This window comes from Pleurodeles waltl, chromosome 4_2 (genome assembly GCF_031143425.1).
Source record: "Pleurodeles waltl isolate 20211129_DDA chromosome 4_2, aPleWal1.hap1.20221129, whole genome shotgun sequence".
Taxonomy (NCBI): Eukaryota; Metazoa; Chordata; class Amphibia; order Caudata; family Salamandridae; genus Pleurodeles; species Pleurodeles waltl.
Window position 1 is genome coordinate 130,638,371 of NC_090443.1, and position 19,941 is coordinate 130,658,311.

The following is a 19,941-nucleotide window of genomic DNA, read 5'->3' on the forward strand; positions in this document are numbered from 1 at the left end:
ATGTTACAGTCCTTAAGCGTGCTGGACCAAGGTCCATTTTTGGGAGCTAGCCAAGCACCTAAAAACCAGGCCCGGCTACAAGATTTGGGATCTGGGATGGACATTCAGACGAATAGGTAGGCTATAAAGATGAATGTGATTATCCCGAGGCTTCTGGTGTCCGAGAGCTGGGGCTGGGCATGCTGGATGTCTCTTACGGGTGTGAGCTGCATACCAAAACTACCAGAATTCACCCTACTGCCTCTCCTCTTCACCCAACTGCCCCACTCACCTCACCCTCTACTTCCTCTCACCACACTCTCTTCACTGGACCTCATACTGCTCTCTCTCCAACTTACCCACCTGTTTCCCCGCTGTGCCCTTCTCTGGCTCCAATTCACCCTCATATTTCTCATACATCCCCCTTCTCTCTTTCTGCTTTATCCCATCTCTCTCCGGAACTCCCCATCCTCTCACTGTGTGTCATAGTACCCTCTCTCGACTTCATCCTGTTATTTCAACCTCAGCCTTCTCTCTCCTGCTCACTTTTCTCTCTCCACCTCACCCTGCTCTGTCTTCCTCGCCCTTCTCTCTGTTCCTCGCCCTTTTCTCTGTTCCTCGGCCTTCTTCCACTCTTGCTCACTCTGTCTTTCTGACTTGTACTTTTTCTCCCCTTCACCATCCTCCTTTTTCTCACCATCCTTCCTATTGCCTCAGCCTCCTCACTATCTCTCTGCTTCACCTTCCCCTCCTCACCCTTCTCGTGCTCCACCTCATCCTGGGCTCCCCAGCTCTTCTGTCAGTCTCACCTTCGCTACTGCTTCCTCTGAGGTAATGGTTTTGTGCATGTACAGACATGAGGGGTGTGCATGTGCTCGTGTGGTTGCATCCTACTTCCTCATTTCCCATTTTTACCTGCCTTCATTCATTTCTCACACAACTTCTTCAACTGCTCTACTTTATGATTCTTATCACCTCTACTCTTCACTATACAACCCTCTCTCTCATATTTCTTCTCTTCATTTTAATCACTCATTTACGTCTGTTTCATCTAGCTATTTCCTAACCATTCTTTTGTCTTATCCTTCCTTTTTTCCCTACTTGTCTTCTCGCAATCTCCTCTAATCAACCTCCATCTCTCATTATTGTAACCCATCACTTATATTCTCTAGAAGTTTTGATTGTGTTTGTTAACCATTGGATTCACAGTTCTGACGGTGGCTGTGGGTTTTTCAGGACTTCCAATGAAAGAACACCACCACTTCCACAGCAGTGAGTTATTCTTTAGCTAATATCATTAGAGGTATAAGTGAGTTATGCACCATAACTTTCAAATTGTCCCAAAACATATCATTTATTTGAAACTTAAATAAGTGTATTGTTTCTCCAAATCAGGAATACCTAGCAGTTCAGAATCTTATTTTGATGGTATGACATAAAAGTTTTTTTTAAATAGCTTTTGTTGGTTGTAAGGCAGTTGATTGTTATCATTTCCACAAGGCAATAATACCACTTCTTGTCGGTGGAGACCTCAAAATCACTAAAGTAACAAGCTCATCCCTGTGGTACTGATCGCACAGAGCAGACTGGCGTAACTTAGGGTAATGTGTAAAGCAGTGTTTCCCTACCTTTTGATTCCTGAGGACTCCCCCCCCCCCCCGAACCACTACGGGAAGCCGGGGACCCCAAGCAATTTGTACGATTTGAATTTCAAACATTAGAACAGTAATTTGCGAGCAAAAACACAAACAAGTACACACCAAACAAATGCTCAACTTACTAAAGGTATAATTATTGTATATTGAAAAAGTATGTAAAAATTGAAAAGTTTTAATGGGAATGTTGGCGCTGCATCTCAGTGACTAACCTTTCAATCTTTGGTTTTGTTTAGGAAAGCAGAATTCACAGGTCAGATTCTACATTTCCCAAGCAATTTCTGTTTTTAATTTTTAGTTCCATAAGATTAGAGAAAGCTTTTTCACATAGATATTTGGTGGGTAAAGGAAGTGAAACCATAAGGGCCTCTCATCTCTCCATAGCCTCTCTGTCACATGTAATCCATTTGTTTTATAGCATACCAGTGTAGGGTGTCAGAGCACTTTACAGGGAACTACAAGGTGTAGGATTCACATGTCATCCACACTGTTAGGTATTTTCTAGGAGTGTTTGGTCTGGAGAAGCACAAACTCAGGATTCAGAACATAACACAGTGGTTAGGGTTGACTAATAATAAGAATGTATTTCTATGCAAGCAAACCTTTTTTAGAGGCATATGGATAATGAAAGAGTAGGAAATAAACATAACTTTGTAATTTGTCACTGTAGGGTCACAGTGACATTAATTTTTAACTTGTCTAACTTTTAACCTACTCTCTGGGCTAAGGCTTACATGGGGGTGACTTTTTAATATTTAAAATGGAGGTCTTTGCTTGTCAAAATAGTTGTTTTAGCAGGTTGCACTTCATATTTTACACTGCAGCAGTCAGGTTACAATGGTAGGCCCGAAGTCATGTTTTGCAGGCCCACTCTTTTGATCACACTATTGGTGCTACAGTCAACAAGTGACATTTAACATGGAGACTCTGGGCGCGTTTTCTACACCATATACACGGGATGGATGGGCAAGTTAATTGTGTCAATTAAGAATAAGCTAATTCAACCATGTTTAATATGTGAGTAACTTGAAACAATCCTTTTCTTGATGAAAATGCTTCTGTGAGCCAACCACTCTACAAGGGAAGCACCTATGGTCAGGCATGCCTTCACAGTTCAGGCCAAACAGGAATATTTAGTTATACTTTTGTTAGGAACAGGAGTATTTCAAAACACATGCTTAACATAACAATTGATTATTGATGCATAGCTCAGAAAAACTGTAAACCAGAGAAGAGTTCAATAACTAATTACACATTTCAAGGTGATGTTTACTAAGAGAAAGAGTAGGAAAACGAGATGGGCAGATTCAGTGCTTTGAGTGACCTATATTTCTTGCATGTTTGTTGTTTAATCATTCTGAGGGAGTAACATAGCTATGGCTAGGAGGACTTAGGTAGTATCATCAACTTCACAGGTTTCTCTTTTGTAAAAAGACAAAGTATTGTTCATGGGCAAGCTTGTCAGACCAAGAACTCTTTAGGTTGAAGGAGGGACAAGTCAAGCAGTTTACCCAGGTCTACACACACTGTAGCTGACAATCTGTGCCAGTTATTCTTGTCTCAGTTTTAGCATGGGCCAGCACTCTTAGACAACCACATTTCATAATGAATGACAGAATATATTTTATGGATCAAATCTGTTTATTGGCATTTAAACAAGAAGAACAATACAGAGCACTGCAATGATCCCCCTTCATTTCAATAATGACACGCCGCATAGCCCTGTGCTTGCGCGCCTCGTCCCACAGCCAACCCAATCTTCAAATTAGGCGAACATCTTCCCAGTCTCGTATGGCACATATCAGCCTCAGGGCCGGAGTACATTCAAAGCCGGATCTCACAGTGCTCACACTCAAACAAACATGAAAAAAGAAAAAAAAGGGAACAAGAACAATCGTGCTTCTGCGCCTGTATGCTCCGCCCCCTCTCACCTGAACGCCTCGCCACTCCAGATGTAAGGTCGTCTCCGCCCCTCTCACAGCCCCAATCCCCATCATCCCACTAAAACTCTTGGGTCAACCCCAGTACTCTTAGATATGCTGGGCACGTCAGCTCGGTAAATTCTGTAGACAGGATCTGAAGGAAAGTTCTCCATAACACACTGATGTCGCTTATCTTCTGCTTGGATGCCAAAGTCAGCTTTTCCATCGCCAAAATAAACCATAATTTCTGGATCCAGGACCCATACGTTGGCAACCTATCCGTGCCCCATAGAGCAAGGATTGTCTGAAGGGCAGCATTAAGAGCCAGTGCCATCTGCCGTCCCCTTAACGAGCGAAGAGGAAACATAATAGGGTTGAGTAAGCCCAGCAAGATATATGAGGGGAATCTAGGGATCTCTGTTTGAAACACCTTATCAATGTCATCTAATATACTCGTCCAATATCGCTGTAGTTTGGGGCAATGCCAAAGAAGATGTACTAGCATGCCCGTGTTACTGCACCCCCTCCAGCAAAGGCACGACTTAGCCGGGTCCCATGCATTTATTCTTGCTGGAGTGAAGTACCAGTAGGAAGTTATCTTGTAGGCCGTCTCTGTCCCAGCAGCACTATGGGCCGTATGATGAGTTCTGTAGTAGATATTATCCCATTCCTCTTCTGTGAAATCTCTCTCCAACTCTTTCTCCCACCTCCGTTGACCCTTCGTCCTAGGCGGTCGCCCTCCACCCTGCAGGAACCGGTAAAGCTCCGATATCACTCGTTTGTCATCCTTCTTTGTGAAAATCCACCTCTTACAGCCCCATCATACTATCAGCGGAAACTCTCTACCTGTAGGCCTGGTGGGAAGTCAGGGTTCTCACCGATTGATGACATAGGGGATGGAAACGTTGTGAGCCCCTGCCGACTCGCCACAGCGTACCACACACGCATCGTCACTCCAGTGATCGGGGAGGAATACAATCCGTACGCCCTGTGCCGTCGTCGGAGCCAGGACTCCTTCCAAATATGAGACCCCGCCACCGCCTGGTCCATAAAGCACCAGTGTTTCTCAGAAAGCGGCCTGCTCCACTCTAAAAGAAAGCGCAGCTGGACTGCCTGAAAATACCGCAACAGACAGGGGACAGCCAAACCGCCCTCCCCCCTAGGGCCGTATAGAACGTTCCGCGGGATCCGCGCCGGCCGACCATCCCAAATAAACTTCAAAATCGCAGCCTGTAGGGTCGCTATCATGCGAGGCGGAGGAGTCAGAGGAAGTACCTGAAAGACATAGAGTATGCGCGGAAGCACTGTCATTTTCACCGCCGCAACCCTGCCCAGCAAAGAGAGGTTATGCTTCCCCCAGCTCCCAAGGTCTCACAGGACCTCTCGAGTTAAAGTCGCATAGTTCACGCTCGCCGTCTTTACCGCCGAGGTCGCCAGTTCGATACCCAAGTAGGGTACCTGTGATGTCGACCATACAAAGGGATAGCGGGCCCTCAGGGCTTCTACATGATCAGGAGAAATGGACAGGCCGAGGACCTGCGACTTCTGCATATTCACACGGAATCCAGAGACCTGCCCAAACTCCTCCATAGCTACCATCAAAGCTGGAAGCGATACCATGGGCTCCGCAAGGGTGAGGATCATATCATCCGCATAGAGACTAATAAGGTGATGTTCGCCCCCAAATTTGACGCCATCGAAAAGGGGATTATCACGGAGGTGCTGTGCAAAGGGTTCCATATACAGCGCAAATAGCAGCGGGGAGAGCGGACATCCCTGCCGTGTTCCACGTCCGACCGAGAATGGCAAGGACAAGGTTCCATTGACTCGTACCGCAGCCTTGGGCGCACAATAGATGCACTGGATCCAGGTCCTGAACCCCGGGCCCAACCCAAAGCGCTCTAACACTTGGAAGAGATAGGGCCAATGAACTCTATCAAACGCCTTCTCCGCATCGATAGAAAGGAGGAGCGCCTCTCTGCGCGATCTGCCAGTTTTGTCTATTAAATGCAGAAGGCGCTTTGTGTTATCTCCACACTGCCGGCGGGATATAAAGCCCGCCTGGTCCGGGTCGATAAGGCCTGGCATATAGGGATTGAGGAGGTGAGCTAGGATACCCGTAAACAACTTGGCATCAATATTCAGAAGCGAAATAGGCCTGTATGAGGCACAATCTTCCAGATCTTTCCCGGCTTTATGAATAACAGTAATGGTAGCCTCCAGCATGCTAGGAGTGAGAGCCCCGGATACCCGAAAGGAGTTGAAGAGCCTTGCCAAGACCGGAGCCAACTCTGGACAGAACGTTTTACAAAAGAGTGCCGTATAGCCATTGGGGCCAGGCGACTTCCCGTTCTTTAGACGTGCTATCGCAGAGATAACCTCATCTATTCTTATGGGCTGATCCAACGTGGACGCATCAGAGTAATTGTACTATCTGCCAAAAATGCAGTTGGGTCCACACACCTCTCATCCGCTGAATATAACCCTTTATAATACTCAGCAAACACCTCTGCCATTTGGTCGTCAGTGTACACTTCCCCCCTAGAGGGAGAGCGTATCATTTTTATAGCCGCTGCGGAGCGCTGCGCCCTAAGCCGGTGTGCTAGAAGCTTCCCACATCTGTTACTTCCGATGTAGTACTTGTGTTTGAGCCTTGCTATCGCGTATTCGGCCCTGTCCCAGTCTAGCCATTTCAGCTGCTGTCGCTCTCTTTCCAGCTCCCGGCATACTCTAGGTGCACCAGTGCATTTATGTGCACTCTCCAGAGCCGCCACCTTTTGCTCAAGCGCTGCTCTCAGTTCCTTCCGTGCTTTATTGTCTTTAGCCGCCAGGGATATCACCTCCCCCCGCACCACCGCTTTCAGGGCCCCCCATACTGTCTCTATGCTAACTCCTCCATCATCATTAATGCTAAGGTAATCCATTATCACATGTCTCAGCGTCTCCTCCGCTATTCTACTCTGCAAAATGGTGTCTCTAAAGCGCCAGCAGGGGCTTCCCACACGCCTCATATCCAGACTCGCCTCTAGAGTGATAGGTGCGTGATCTGTCAAGGCCCGGGCCTCAATGGTGGTCTCCCGGATTCGAGAGATGAACGCCGCGGAGGCCAGGAAAAAATCAATACGTGTATACGTTTTGGTGGCTGCAGAATAAAAGGAATAGTCCCTAAGCTTAGGATGCTCCCTTCTCCAAACATCCTCCAGACCACACTCAACCAGCCACTGCCTCCCGCCTGCTGTCAGCGCACCAGTCTGCCCATAACGATGCCCAGATCTATCCATCTCATTATCCATAACCAGGTTAAAGTCTCCCCCCACGAGAATGGCACTGTCAGGGGTGATGAGCGCCGGTGAAATGGCCTGCCTCATAAATGTTTCTTGTTGCTTGTTAGGTGGATATATTGTTGCAATAGTGAAGTGGAAGGTCCCCACTCGCACCCTGAGCACCAGGAACCTCCCTTGTACCTCATGAAGCTTACCAATTACCTCACCAGGGAAGGACTTTGACAAAAGTATCGCCACCCCGCATGTTTCGTAGGGGCTGATGACCAGAATTGTCTAGGGAACCACTTTGACCGCATTCTATACGTATCCTTGGCCACCAAGTGTGTTTCCTGTAAGAGACAGACATGACTCCCTGACTGCTCAAGACCAGACAAAATCGCCAATCTCTTTGCTGGGCTATTAAGTCCCCGGACATTCAGACTTAAAGGTCATATGATGTCAGACCAGTTACATTCTTCTGCAAGCACACCTAACATCGGACCCAAACCAGGTTCTCTATTGGAGCAGACTTCCATACAGTTATCGCAGGCAAGGACGGGCGCTATCGAAATTCCCGTAGAAGCACTCCCATACTCAACCTTAATGCACAACAGGTGCTTAGAACAAATAAGTCCTCTAGTACACAAGTCTAAAGAGGTAAAGTCTTGTTGGGCCATTAGATCCATCTGGATTCGTCACCATTGATCCAGCGATTCAGCGAAGCCCCCGCCCGGGCCCCTCCAGAATGGTCAAAGACCCCCTTCAAAGCTCACACGACCCCGAATCTCAGCGGCATTTCCCAGCGACCCATCAGCTAGTCATTAGTCCCGGCTGTCAGGCTGCTCAATAATGATTGTCTTTCCAGCGCCTGTTCTGTCGTGGTAGGCCGTCGTTGCCTTCTCTTCTTCTCCTTCCGTCACCACCGCGGGCGACCGTCGCCATCCCCCTCCACAGATGTCCCCGGCTCTCCGCCAGTCTCCTACAGCTGAAGTATCCTTCTTGCTTCCGGCACCGACCTCACTTGATGCCACTGGTCCTCCCACCGGAACATAAGACGGAAGGGGTGACCCTAGGAGTAGGACATCGCATGAGCCCGCAAATGTTCTGTTATAGGTCTAAAGTCTCTTCGCCTTTGCAATGTCCGCAGCGAGAGATCCTGAAATAGCTGCAGTTTATGCTCCCGGAACTGTACATGTGACAAGTTCCGGGTTATCTGTAGGATGGTTTCTTTTAATCCATAGTTGTGAACACATGCCAAAATATCAGGCGGCCAACCTCCAGGCTCCCCAGAGCGGCCCACACGATGGACGCGGTCAAGCATAATCTCTCTTGATTCGTCTGAACCCAAGACTGAGCGGAACAACTCTGTGACGAACTCCCAAATATCCTCCTTCTCCGCTCCGATTGGGGCCCCTCTAATGCGTATGTTATGCCGCCGTGACCGATTCTCCAAATCTTCCACCGTGATCTGAAGAAGGTCCTGTTGATCGCGAAGACGTAATATCTCCTGTTGCATGCGTTCCACCTCCTCCCCTCCAGAAATCTCACCATCCTCTACGCTTGGCACTCTATCCCCTAGGGACATGATCTCTGTGCGTAGTTCCTTCATCTCCTGGGAGATGTCCCTCCGAAGCTCCTGCAGGTCGCTTCGAAGTGAAGCAAACAGGGAAGAGAGAAAGCCTTTAGTGACTGGGGTCTCCCCGTCATTGTCCACCTCCTCGCGGTCATCACAGCCCCTTGTAGCCGCTGCTCCTTCAATAGGGCCACTTTTTGCCGGCTGGGATCCAGTCAGCATGTCCCTCACTGATTGCTTCCGCCGGTTTTTAGAGGATGCCATGACACTGCCTCTCCTGTACTGGCCGTCAGCCCCAGGCCCCAACCACTCCGTCCCAAGCTGGGCCAGCTGTCCAGCACGTCTCTTATGCCAGTGACCTCTTCAGACTATCCGCCCTCTCTCCAGCCAGGTAAACGAAGCGTCTTATGGCACCTTCCACTTCATGCCGCTGACTCACATTGCTGTCTTCCTGCCCGTTCACCGGGCCGACTGGGCCTCCTCCTTCTCCTCCGTCCCTGAGGAGTACAGTGCCGGCCGATTATGCCGCTGACCGGGGCCCGCTCTAACCAAGCCGGGCCCCCCACCGGGGCCAGCGGCAGGGCGTCCCCTCTGCTCCGCCGTCACCTCCGCAGTCAGGTCTCCATCGCAGGCCCAGGCCCAGAACGGACCACCTAGGCACCAGGGACGGAGCCCGCCAAGGCCTCCCGGCCCTCTGTCCCTGGGTCCGCTTCTCTCTCTTACCAGGTTTGCCGGGCCTCTTCCGATGCTGTCAGTGGCCCCACCTGTCCGTCTCTGGATCTCCGGCCTTCCAGGCCTCCCCACGAGGTCCGGCTCTGCTCGCTCCTCGCTGCGCACGGCAGCATGCGCCGGCCCAGGCGCAGCCTGACACCGCCGTCGCCGCACGCCCACAGGTGAGCCCTGGGTCTCCTCTCTCATGCACCCGCTGTCTCCGCTCGCCCCTCGGCAAGCTGGGGCGTCCAGGAGGCAGTACGCAGGGGTCACAATGCTTTTAGGGAGGCCCGGGCGGCGGAGGCCGCAGAAACGCGTTCGCTCACGCCGCCATCTTGGCCACGCCCCCAGAATATATTTTATTCCTTGTAATAGAAGATCACCACCACTTCTGACACAAATCACTCAAATCGTTGGTGTTGTGCTCCTTCCAATGAAATGAAAGAGATAGTATTGTTGTGAGTATGAAGAATACAAGTAGAATTTGTAGGGTGAAATCAAACACATCAAACAGCAGTTAATCATTTATAGCAAAATATATTAGAATCATTTTAAAGTAAAGCAGATAAAAAGCTGTAGCTTGGAAAAACATAGAAGAATGAAAAGGAATTTTCTCCTTGTCCTTGTTAAAACCACAGCTGTAATAATGCTCTGTAACCTGTCTTTCACTTTGCCTGCAAGAAGCAGGCATTATTTAATCACAAATTAACTTTAATAAGGACATTTGAAATACACATGTTTTTATGTTGGGTTTTCAGGCTCCAGTGTAATATATATGGGAAAGAGTACCACTTGGTGTATATTATAAGGGTATTGCTGCAAGACACTGAGGAGTTCCTTGACCATTTAGAGGAAAGAGGCCAAAGGCTGAGTTCCTTTATAAAGTCTTAGTGCTCAAGAACTGCAACACCCCTTTAATGTACTGAGGAGGGCATTTTATTTCTTGTAATACATGGTCACACCATCACTCTTCCAACAAACAGTATAAAACTTTAATGCCTTTTGCTTTCATGAAAGGAATAGCATGGTTACAAACAGGACACAAGTCAAGGGTTGAACTGGTAGATCGCATCTCCACACTCTTTTCACAGGGTGGACGGTGTCCTTTCCACCAAGCCAAGAAGCTGGGCCCCACAGAAATATGCTGGACTCATCCCGTTGTAAGTTTCGGACACCAGGACACATTCAGCAGCACCTGCACGATGTCTGCTTTGGTTAAGACCAGCAACGTGCAGGCAAGAAGGGGCTTTCTTATTTTAAATTCAAGGTGGACCTTAAACAAAGGCCAAAGTTATAGGGCCATCAGGCCTTCTTTTGTTTGAGTATTCTGGCTGTGAACTATCTGGAGCCTGACACTAAATGCAATGGAGGGGAAATAAAGGCAAATCTTGTTATTACTTCATAAGTACTTACAAGAGACATGCTTTTGACTTTGTTCAGTCCTTGTATATAAGAGATAGGCATGCACTGTTAGAGTGTCAGAGTGACAATTGGTCTGTCCCAGTATTTACCCAAACAAAAATTTAAACACCACTATTTTATTTTATTTCTTTTAAAGCGCTACTCATCCCAATGCAGGGGGTCGGAACGCTTCACATAGCACGTACATATTATACATTGACAAAATGTGTAAATCAGTGTACAGTATGTTATATAAGACAGTCAGGGTTACAAGGTGTAGGAATCACGTGTAATCCTTCCACTATAGCACAGTGAACTATAGTCTTAGTTCACTGTGCTATATTGGAAGAATTACAATGTATGAACTGCATGTAACAAAAGCATCTCTGTGTTAAAAGCAGTAAACCACTTACTCATTTACATAAAATAAAATCTGCCATCTCCGCTTTACAAGATGTGCTTTGCAGGATACAAAAATAACCCTCTATGCTATTTTGATTCAAAAGTGGAACTAGACACATATCTCACCAGCAAATATGTTATTCTTCAGAGTTATCTTACCATTATTGTTATTCCCTGAAGTTTACTGGGCACACAAAGATCTCTGCAGCAGGTGCCTTAACCCCAAAAGATATTTTAAAATGCAGCCTTTGCAGCTAATTAAGCAAAAGCAGACTTACTTCCATGTTCCTTCTTGTTGTCAACTTCTTTGCTTCAGAGTAAAAAAAAAAATAAGGCCCATATTTAAGATAAGTTTGCGCTGCCTTTGCACCATTTTTAATGATGCAAAAGAGGTGCAAACCCAGTGCCATATTTATAAAGAGGCGCTAGAGCAGGTTAGCGCCACTTTCCAGTATTTTGCGTCAGTTTTTAGGAGCGCCAATGCTATACAAGGTAGGCATTCCCTCCTAAAGAATGACGGTGGTGCCATATTTACAAGCCAAAGGAAAAATGATGCACGCCTATGATTACCCAGAAAAAATGGTGCTAACTCGGATTAGTGCTAACATGACTCCTCTGCAGGTCTTAAGTAATGTTACTAAGGAAGAAATATATACAACACCACACATATTCCACATGGGTGAACTATCATGCCATAAAAAATTCACCAATCAGCATGTCCTTGAGGCTCAACCCATGACTGGAAAGCATACCACCATACACCAATACAACCATGCATGCAAACAGGAACATAAACAATGCCAGATGCAAGTCAGAATCACCACTCAAATTAAAAAACTGTGCCTGGCCATTTCACAAGAAACACTAATGCACTTCTGACACTGTTTCTCCCCTTCCATTGCAGCGGACCAAGGTTACGTCATCCAGCCATGGCTCATGACCCCATATGAAAACCCACACACAAACACTGAGAAGGCTTACAATGAATCACACAAAAGGACCAGGAATGTGGTGGAGTGGACACTTGACATGCTGAAATCCAGGTTAAGGTTACTAGGTCTAAATGGAGGAAGTCTATTATATGCCCCACCCCTTGTGTGCAAAATAATACTAGTATGTGCAACTTTAAACAACATCTGTGTATGCACCAATGTCCTCAGGACGAACAGGTAGAGGATCCCAAGGGGGAGGATAAGGACAATGATGCATGACTGGAGGGTGGGTAACAACAAAACTCTGCTGCTGAAGCATGCAGAAGGGACAATATTGTGCACAACGTCTTCAGTTAGAGACTGTACTCAAATCATCATTGAGCACAATTTTGTAAATAAACCACTTTGACACAGATTTGTCCTGGAGTTCTTCTTTTCACCTTCACATACCTTATCAACTAACCCACATCTTGGAAAGCATGACTAGGCCACAAACATGATAAATAAATTAGGGACACCCTCTGGAACAACAAACAACTACGCACAATGTACTACTACATGAATATTTGTCTGAAATGTGGGCACAGCCTGTTGTACAAAGAATGTGCATTGCAATACCTATCACACAATTGTGTTTGGTTGCCATTTGACAACAGCAACACAGAAAAATATGTGAAGACTGCTGTTCAGATGTTTGGGCTAGGTAGGACAAAAGTAGTCAGTACCAAAAGCAGTAGGTCTGTGTCTGCTATGTAAAACATCAAAGTCTGAATATCACAATCCAAGAAGACAACTTACAACATACCCCTCAGTGGCACTCACATGTATGACACATAGAGAGTAAAATACAGAGGACAAAACACATGAATTTCTTGGTCTGTCAGACTCTAAACAGTTAGCATTGTGCATGCATGTCAAGCAATGTCAAAACAAGTCACAATCCCTTGGCAAACTGTAAGGGTCAATAAGGACACATACTTGTTAAAAATTGCATGTTCTATTCATAGCTGTCAGGTGTATTTACACAATGTAAATACACTCATAGTCATGCAACAAAGTTTTTAGGGATGCAGTTGTGTGTGAATGCTGGTGCCAAACAAAGAATTGGGGATGGACAGCTGAGACACTCCTTTACTTACACTGACATCCAATATGTGGAGCTGATTCGAACATTACACAAGTGCTTTTGCTGGTTTTGAGAGATGTGTGGGGGTCAGTCATCTCATCTTGCAAACAATGGCAATGGTATGGCAACTACTGTTTAGCCTGTAGAAGAAGCAATGTCCGTTACCAAAGTTGACAAGTATGACTTACTATGATGTGCATGAATGAAGTGACAGGGAGGATAACGAAGATGAGCACCAAGAGAAAGCTGCAGAAACTGTGCCAGCACGTTGACCGAGAAGCATACATCACACAATCTGGCTTCAATGTATGTGATTGATCAAACATTGTCAAATACTCACTGTACAAAAAAACATTGTAGCCCTGTAACCCCAGACAAATATTCACATACATTGTTTAGGACAGTACATATCCCAGTCACATTGCCAACAACTACAACTGTACTTGGCCATCACAAACAAGTGTGACAGAAGCCAGTGGCAAATGACACTATCTGTACCCTGGGTCTGCAGATATGACCCAGTTCTACTATCTACCAATGACCCGACAATCCATCAGAGGAACACAATAGGATTAGTTGGAGATATTTTTCTTTCTGGGTATTAGGTTTGCACTGAATTTGGTGTGCTACATGTCTGTGAAGGGAATGGTCAGGAGGATGACAGCTGATGAGCTGGGAGGGTTCATATGACTGGTCTGCCTCTACCTTCCCAATATGGTGGCCATGGTGGCCGTATCTTCATGAGCTACAAAACTGAGGCACGGAAGTTGCGGAAGGGCAAGGTGCTGTGCCGGCTGACACGTATCTTTTCAGTACAGCGGACTGACCATCAGCTGAAGCACCGGTGGGCAGACCTGATCTCCTGGGAACAGGTCTTCCTGGATCACATGGGAATTGAGGTCAGCAGAACTGTTGGTAAGTACACCTTAAATGTTGCTGAATCTTAGTTTGCATATGCATGACTGTAGGCCATAGGAGTTACTTTACCATGTCATGACAAAGGTCAGGACTGCAAGTAGTGTGTCTGTGCCAACCGACATCCATGGGAGGGCAACAATGCACCATCAAGCTGACAAGTAGCACATTCTTGTCTTTTTAACCTGTGTTACGCCTGAATAATTTGAAGTGCACAAAATAAAACACACATGTTTCGTGGTGCAAGGGTACATATTTACCAATCACTACTGTCAATGTCCATCAGGGGCTTGCATGGTTGTGGCGATGTACTTGTGATGACAAACATGACGAATGAATATAGGGAGTCATGGAAATGTGTGTTCCCTGAGTCATGTAAGTGCAGAGTGACACAACAATGGGCTATGCTTGTGATAATTGTCAGTGGACTGTCCTCTTCAAAGAGTAAATTATGTAGTAGTGACAAGCACATATGGGCCAGGCCCATATCGGTACATGTTTGCATTGTCTAACAATTTTTGTCAAATTTACATGTTGTAGGGCTCATTTGGTTGTTCACTAATCTGACTCATGTAGGTTAACCAGCTAAATGTGAAATGTGTCCTATTTGTCCATGGTGTTCTTTGTTCAACATTCATAGAGCTATGTTTTATGCCATGTTTTGCAGGTTGACCTGCCGCCCACACCATTGGTGAGGTTGCAAGATTCGGGGACCCGATGCTGCCAGTAGGTATTACCTTGTATGTTTAATGTGCAGTGCAAGTGTTTGTGTGTGAGGTTGTATGATGTGTGCAATACCATGTTAGAATAGAATGTGTGGCAATTAGGACACCATTATCCATCCTTGGATATTGACAATATGTCTGATGTAATGTTGATGATGTGGACTACAGCAAATTGATGCACTGGTGGCAACGTGTGCTGCAAGGACCTTGTGATTTTTGCAAAAGGAATATACGTGGACAAACACAATGATGGGAATCAAGACTTTGCAGAAGTGCTGGCTTGAAAAAATGTATGGATGTTGGCAACATGTTGGTCACAGCACATGTTACTGCACTGTGTGCCATACATAGCACACAGGCAGTCTGGCCATGTTAGGATTCTGGAGCAAGTGAAGAGGTCACTAAGTGGCCTATCAATAAGTCACTTGTGCTGCCGGTGCCTCACTTCTTAATAGTAAAAAAGCCATGCACTGGCAACGCAAGGGGGTTGTAGAGAAGCACCATAGTTAGTTGAGTCCACAATGAAGTTGGAGGCCTTGTTCTGATGAGTGTGGTACATGTCTACGGATCTAAGCTAAATGATGTATGCTGAGTGACATACATGAGCTGTCCAGCATGATGAGGGTGGCGGAGCGTGGTCACAATACTGGTCTATGGGATGTGCCTAGTGAATGTTTACCTGGTACTTAGGAGATATTACAAGCTTGTGCACTGATAGTGTGCAACATTGGTTATCCTTCATGCCTGGTACATGAACAATTTCTTGAAGATGGCTGTGATGCATTGTATTAACTTTGTCCTTGATGATGCTTTTTGAGAGTTGTGGTGGACAACGTGTGTTATCTGAAGATGCTGTTCCCCACGCATGCTTGTTCTTCCCTGCCCAACGCAAATTTTGATGACATGTTTTGATAACATGTTTTTGATGACATGTTTTAGTGACAAGCACAGAAGTGTGCTTTCCAGAAACGAGTGGAAAGATACAGGCAAATCTGTGTTGTAGAAAAAGGGTACCGCAGGATGGCAAGAAGATACACCAGTGAGAAAGCATCAGGGTCCTGGCCGGCATTCCCAAATGGAGGACTGGCCAAACAGGCAGCAACAAGCACCAAGTCACAAGGACGGTCAAAGCAAAAGGACAGGGGTGGCTCAGCAGCTTCCACACCATTAACATCTACATGGCCTACTTCAGCACCATCTAGAAGCACAGTTCCTACATTTGAGCAGGAAATGCACAAGGACATGGTAGACTCAAGTTGCGCATGGTGAAATTGGAGGCAAGAACTGATAAGATGTACAAAATGCTCAAGTACATCAAAATGAAAGTTAAGAGGCACTGACTCTGCACCCTTGCTTGGTCTCATAACCTTCCCTTCCCCTCGTTTTGAAAGTTTATTGTTACATTGGGTTTTAGAGAGGTTAGCATAGGCTAGTTAGCATAGTGTAGGTTAGTTTTAGGACATAGTTTGTATAGTTAGGGGGTGGGTATTTGGGTTTTTACTGTTTTTGGTTTGCTTTAGGGGAGTGGGTTATGTCATTGCATGTATGTTTAGAAAAAAAATAAAAGTGTAAAAAATACAAAAAAATATATATTTGTATAGGCGATATGTTTATTTAGTCAATGTTTAGCTGTAGTTACTGTTCTCCTTGTCGACTGATGTCTCTTACGGGGTTGGGGAGCAATGTTTATAGTGTGGCGTTAAATGTTTAAGATAAGTTAGCTGTTGAGATAAGTTATGATTAGATAGTATAGGTTAGGTTAGTGTAGGTTAGTATGTAGGTTAGCTAATTTGTAAGTAGTGATGTTTTGGTATAATTAAATGTTGTTTGTTGCTACAATATGGTATCCATAAGGATTAACCATCTTGGTGGTATCATGTCTGCACAGCACAGGTTGGACGAATGCCTTTGGGTGTGTATCCAGCAGTGATTTACATGTGTGACTATGTGTATCTTCTATGGCCAAGTACCTGTCAGGTTGGCAGTGGCATGACATCAGCTACTCAAAACATTATTTTGCACTGTATGTGACACTCTGATTGTGCATGGATACACATCCAAAACAGATTATCTGACACCAGTAACTGGTGTTGGTAAGTAAGAAGACATTCATTGTTTATAAGTTTGGAACATTGCACTCCCCCTAAATTAGGAAATTGATACTGGCACACTCATGGCTGCACCTCACTGTCCTACACATGTCTAATTTGGTTGGCATATCAATGTTGTACTAGTGCAACCATCCTAGCTTTTCTCAGACACTTGTGTAGTATATCAGACAAGCTACTGCAAAACTTTCATGCTACCTGTTTAATTACATGCGTGGGAGACTTATCTATAATGCTATCAGTCACCTTAATCATGTTTCAGTCATTGTGTGTGGCTTTGTGTCTGACACAAATCCATGCATTTCCTTTTATTAAGTACTCAGTGTATTGTTTGCACACAATGCATACGGTTCAAACAATGCATCAGCAACAAAAGCAACACACATGTAACTTTACCAATGTATTTACATGTGCAAGTTTGGTTTCACATGATGTACAATGTACAGGATATTGCCCCCATGGGAGATCCAAGTCATTGAATGTCCAGTCAGGGGCTAAGGGGGAGAGACATGTCATGAGACATGTGTAGGAGAGGAGTGCATCAGTGAGGAGGTGTTCAAAAGGTAGGATTTGGCACAATGACAGTCCATGCGTGATAAGTCAACAGTGGTAGAGTGTAGAGGGCACATTGGCAGTTGTTACTACACTGGTATAACCTTAAGCACAGAACGAAGGAGATACGGGCCATGTGCCACAGAGAGTAGCTACCGGGTGGTTTTTCTGGTGAATGATGTTCCTACCACATCTTCATCCTCTAATGTGTGCGGTGACTCCTGTGCCATGGGTGCTGCTGGAATTGAGTTGGGCACACACACATCAGGGGATAGAGATGTAGAATCAGAGGGTCCAGCAACTGCCATCTGTGGAAAGATGAAAGGCATCACTGCAGCAAGGAGTAACTGCTGGTTTCACAACAAAGCAGCAACATCACTGTGGTAGAAAGCCAGGTTGTCTGTGTAGGAGTAGAATGTTTTCTGCATGGGCTCCAGCACAGTTTGGATAGCCCCCAACCTTTCGTCAATCACACTAGTGCAATTTTGGGAGGGGATTCGTTATACCCTCTGCCTCAGGACACCAGCTATATCGGCCAGGGACTGCTGGAGTCCACATAGGGGAAAGTGGGTGCCCCTGATGGCAGCTGAGTTGTCCTTATTCAGACTGAGGCACCTCTAGATTCACTCTGGGCTGCCGGCCATGCCTCCATCCCTACCCGCACCGGCTGTGTCAGCTCCCGCTGGACTTCTACAGCTGTTTTTTGGAAGATAATGTCTGGGTCCTGGGAGTCCAGGGCAGTGGGTGAGCTGGCCGGTGGTGTGTGTTGGGTGTTTGGTGGGGCATGTGGAGACACTGCAAATCTGTGTGTCCTCCCTGCGACTGGAGATGGTGTCCGAATGGCACCCAGGATGTCCTGAAGACTGTCAGCATTGATGGTCTGCAGCTGGCCATCCAAATGATCAGAAAAAACCTGGCAAGCAGCTCGGCAGGAGGTAAGGTATCATCCTCGGCAATGTGATAGTGAAATGCCAGTCTTGGACTGTAGTAGCTGTTGACATAAGTCATCAGGTTCTACATCCTGGTGCCTTAGTGACATGGCGCAGAGCCACACATCAAGACCCTCCTTTGTGGGCCCCTAGTGGCACACTGTGCCACCAGAGGGTCATTTTTAGTTGTGCTCCATTGGCATAATCTTCCAGCCCCCAGTTGCCAGACTGTCAGACCCACCTTGCATGCCCTCTCATGGCATGGTAATTATATACTCCCTCACACCTGACACTGCATGTAGTTGGCATTCCATGTGTATTTCTGGGGGTATTCCCATGCAACACATGTCTAACCCACTCTGCTTTTGGTGCCTTCTAAATTTGTCACTTCTGGGTTTGCTTCTGTTTTGTCCAACAACTCAAGGGTGGTGTAGGAGTGAGAAGAGGGTGTCTGAGATCTTTGTATGTCCAGTGAATGTAGTTGTTCAATGTGTATTGCATTGTGTATCACAGATAAGACACTATGGGGGTCATTCTGACCCTGGCGGTCCAAGAACGCCAGGGCCACGAATGACGGAAGCACCACCAACAGGCTGGCGGTGCTTCCAAGCCCATTCTGACCTAACAATGCCAGGGTAGCACTATATTTACAATACAGTGCACCGTGGCAGACATTTCCACAGTAGCCTCATGAGTTATGGCACTATTGTGGTGCTTTGCTGCATTAGCACCATAGGTTTTGGCATTAGTGGAGCAAAGCACATGGAGATGCTTTGTTACAATGGATGCGTCACCAGGACGTCTGCCTTTGGCAGGCCTTACAATTGACATCAAGAGATTGCACAGTAAAATATATAGGAATCAACTGCCCCATTTTTTTCTGACCCCCTTGCATATTTCATGTCTGGCACAGGCATATTGTGATGCAAGGATTTAGAAAGTTGTGCTATGCATGCATTGTGCTACTTTGTTCATATGGCAGAAGGGAAATGGGCACCTTCAGGCCAGATTGGCATTGATCTAAATGGTGATGGTGTTCCGCTAGGGCCTTGTTCCGCTAGGGCCCCTAGTGAGACAGTAAGAACACTCATAGCTGATGTTATACAGAAAGGCATCTCTTAGTGCACAACCCGAACCACAGTCACTACACAGGCACAATGCAGGATGGTGACATGGCAGCTACTAATACAGCAGCGCAGATGATGATCACAGACAAGCCCCACATATGGTGTATTATCACTTTTGTGCCCATTCCCAATGGTGCTGGGAGGCACATCCAAGTTCTTGTTGGCCCACCCTGCAAAAACAGGCCTTGTACATGTTGCCCAATGGGAGTTACACATGAGCAGATGGTACAGTTGCCATATTGAAGGGAGTAATGTGAGGGTTGAGAAATGGTCTGTGCATATAACGGGGGGGAGGTGAGTGCCCATTACATGTGTTTAGCCGTTATTGTGCCCCCATGCAACCCTTTTACATGCATACAGGGTGTCCTACGTGCCTCCCCCTTCTGCCATTTGTTAATTACCAGATTTTCCCCTACTGCAACTTACCCTGTATTTGTGGTAGCTCTTGAAGCGCTGCACTGTCCTGTCCTGGGACTCCGATGACCAACTCCTCCAGTATGACCGCTGCTATGATCTCCTCCAGCTCATTCAGCTCCTCCCAGGGTGCCGGACTTCCACCTCTGGTCTGCAGTGCTGCCTTTCGATTGCTGTCCAGTTTCTCTTTAGTTCTACACTTGCAAT

At 46.3% G+C, this 19,941-nt stretch overlaps 1 long non-coding RNA gene across 1 annotated transcript; it reads left to right on the forward strand.

Moving 5' to 3' along the window:
* Positions 1 to 1,064: 1,064 nt before the first annotated feature.
* Positions 1,065 to 12,253, forward strand: LOC138294092 (uncharacterized). Its single transcript, XR_011203178.1, has 2 exons — positions 1,065 to 1,251; positions 11,811 to 12,253. It is a non-coding gene; the product is annotated as an uncharacterized lncRNA (long non-coding RNA).
* The last annotated feature ends 7,688 nt before the right edge of the window (positions 12,254 to 19,941 follow it).